At 37.0% G+C, this 2,956-nt stretch overlaps 1 long non-coding RNA gene across 1 annotated transcript; it reads right to left on the bottom strand.

Annotated features, from left to right (window-relative positions):
- Nucleotides 1-412: 412 nt before the first annotated feature.
- Nucleotides 413-2,721, bottom strand: LOC141597186 (uncharacterized). Its single transcript, XR_012522719.1, has 2 exons — nt 1,922-2,721; nt 413-1,182 (listed from the first exon to the last, which is right to left on the bottom strand). It is a non-coding gene; the product is annotated as an uncharacterized LOC141597186 (long non-coding RNA).
- Between the last annotated feature and the right edge of the window lie 235 nt (nt 2,722-2,956).

Genomic DNA, 2,956 nt, shown 5'->3' with positions numbered 1-2,956 from the left:
GAGTTTTTGTTTGTCAAGCTTAATTTTTTAAAAGCAAAAACAACAAATATTGTTTCTATTTCTATGAGCAAAAATATGGATTTTTAGTTTATGAAAAATTTTGTTTAACTTTTAGAAAACTATGTGTTTGGCCAAAAAAATGTTTTTGAGTCCAAAAACACTTTTACAAACTAGGCCAAATGCACACTAAATACCGTCGATGAAAGAGCAACTACGTTAATTGGTATCAAGATCATATAAATTATATATTAAGTTAAAATCAAATCAAAATACCATCCTCAAGAAAAGTTTCCTTGAAGGTTTAGCTACGGAATTAGAAACGAGGAAGTGAAAGTAGCAATATGAACAACGAATGTAATAGTAGTAATAATGGGAGAAAGTATAAACTACGGAGTATTAATTAACAAGTCGGTTTAAACAAAATATTTTATTTATTAAAACATATAAGTTTGATAAAATTTACTGGAATAATTAAGTTAACCGTAAAATTAGCGTAATTGACTCTCATCTGTGTACATCTTTTGCGATCTTTAGGGTTAGCAATCTCTCGATTCACCAGGCTATCAACCTAACTTGGGACAGAATTGAGGCCAATTTGTGAGCCTACTGGGCCATGCTTCTGAGTATCATTTGAAGTACAACGGTCTCGTTCAATAAGATTCTCAAAAGCGCTTGAGCTTCTAGAGTTGGGATTTCGTAGACGAGCTTGAAAATTTGCAGTCTTCCTTTTTTAGCTCAGGACCGTGTTTCTGCCAAGCATATTGATTATTCGCACTGGTGCTAGGGGAAGAACCAACATTACTGGCCTGATCTTCACAGTTTGTAGCTGCAACTACTGCCTCAGAATCTGGTTGAGCCGCCCTGCCTGAATATTCTCGCCATTGATCTAATGAGCCAAAAGCGCTACAGCCTGAGTCAGCAAGATCACTGAGAATGGGTTCCTAAGAAATTTTGCAGGCTGAAGTCTCCATGTGTTTATTCCTGCTAGTCGGGGTAGAGTTCTTCCTTTTGCCAGCCTTCTCAATCACCGTATTGTCATTCACAGTGTTTCTCAACTCTTTGAATTGGTTTCCATAGCATTAAAGGGCAATCATAGCCATAGGTGTCATTTTGGAACCATAGCGCCTACTTCGATATAATAGCAGAATGTTCACAAGGCGACAGATAACCGCCTGAGTTGTCCTGCAAAAGGAACGAAAAAAGGACGCGTGAATCACAAATATGAATGCTGAGAACTGTAACACGAACAAAAGGGCTTGCATTTCACTAAAACAATCCAATCCACCTACATCACATCAATATCTCAAAATAACCGCCTCAAGGGTATGAGATCGCCTTATCGATCAAATCAATTACCAAAAACTGCCTCTGGACATATAAAAAGTTAAACTTGACAACCTGAACCCTATATAAAGCAACTGAAATGAAAATTGTGTGTGCGAATGAAAGATATTTGTTAGCAGCTATAGCAAGAAGCTCCTTCTGCTCTAGCCTCTAGGCATTCTGGACTCTGGAGGCCTCAAGCTGCAACTTTGGGGGATATACTTGGCTAGAGAAACCTACTCCAAATCGCAAGAAACTCACAAGTACAAACTTGTTCCAAGCATATAAACAAACATGTCCCTGGCAATCCATTTCATATTTTCATTATAGCTTAACAACTCGATCTATGTGCTTCAATCAGTGTATGAAATCAAACAATAAAGGTCCTAAGACTCCTAACTATGGCAGGTGAATCTAAAAAGTAATCTGTGCAAACTCCTATATAACTTCCAGAGCATAAGCCATGGATCATCCTGCCTTTACGTCAAAAACAGTTTCAGAAACAATTGCTCTATAAAGAAGACCCAGGAAAAAGAAGAAGGTACACACAAATGCAACAGTAGTTTATGCATTACTAATAGGGTCAGAGACAACATACTTGTTGACAACCATGGTACAAGGCATACCATCTTTCCTCCGTCCTTTGCATACACCATAATCAACAGAGGTGACAACCTTCAAGATTTGATTTGCACTAAAAACACTCAGTTGGAAACCAGGACCCTGCAACCAAAGTGAGGAATTAAAACAATGTTCAAATAATATATAAGCAAACTACTCCCACGATTAAATACTACTTATGAGATGCCGCAAATTCAATTTCAATTGACAGTCTAGGATATTACAACGGAATACATCTATACTATACATTTACTGTATACTAAACATATTCATCCTATAGTTATCTGGGTAGGACCATAAGTGTCTTTTGGCAAAACACCTAGGTTAACTCCTTAATAATATGTCTGATTGAAGTGACACAGGGGCGACAAATAATATAAAAATCGCAAAAATAAGAGTTAACCAAATAATCATAATATTCCCATCACCAAATTTGTTTCACAGTAGCAGCAACGTGTCAAAACCAACAATCACACCATCGCTTGAGAGAGAGAAGATGAAGATCTTGAAAATATTTTTATCTGAAATCATGATCGGAGCATGAGATTTCGATTAGATACTGAAAATTAGATTTTGAGAAAGAGAAGATGAAGATCCGATCATGATTTCAGATGAATGAAGATAATAGTCAGGAAGTAAGAGTGCGATGCAGTGTCAGATGGGTGGAAAGGAAAACCCGAAGGTTCTAAGATTACACCATCGTTTGCCAAAGGGATTGCAATTGTGGCCCAAAGTCCCAAACCGAATCGACGGAAAAATTTAGATCCAAACCCAACTTTTAAAACCCATACTGATTTACTAAGGGAATTAAAAACACATATCCAAAACCACCATTTGAAACCCGAACCAAATCTCGGCCCGAGCCGTTCAAATATTTTTGAAAATTTACACTTTATTAACCTTGAAATTTCAATTTGTCATATTAGACTAATTCTTTATCTGGCCAAAGCAAGTTTTGGATCGGGTTCTGGATTATATGGTGGATCAGGTATGGATTTGAAGCGGATATAGA

The sequence above is a fragment of the Silene latifolia genome, chromosome 8, assembly GCF_048544455.1.
Source record: "Silene latifolia isolate original U9 population chromosome 8, ASM4854445v1, whole genome shotgun sequence".
Lineage (NCBI taxonomy): Eukaryota > Viridiplantae > Streptophyta > Magnoliopsida > Caryophyllales > Caryophyllaceae > Silene > Silene latifolia.
This window is presented reverse-complemented; position numbering and strand designations above follow the sequence as displayed.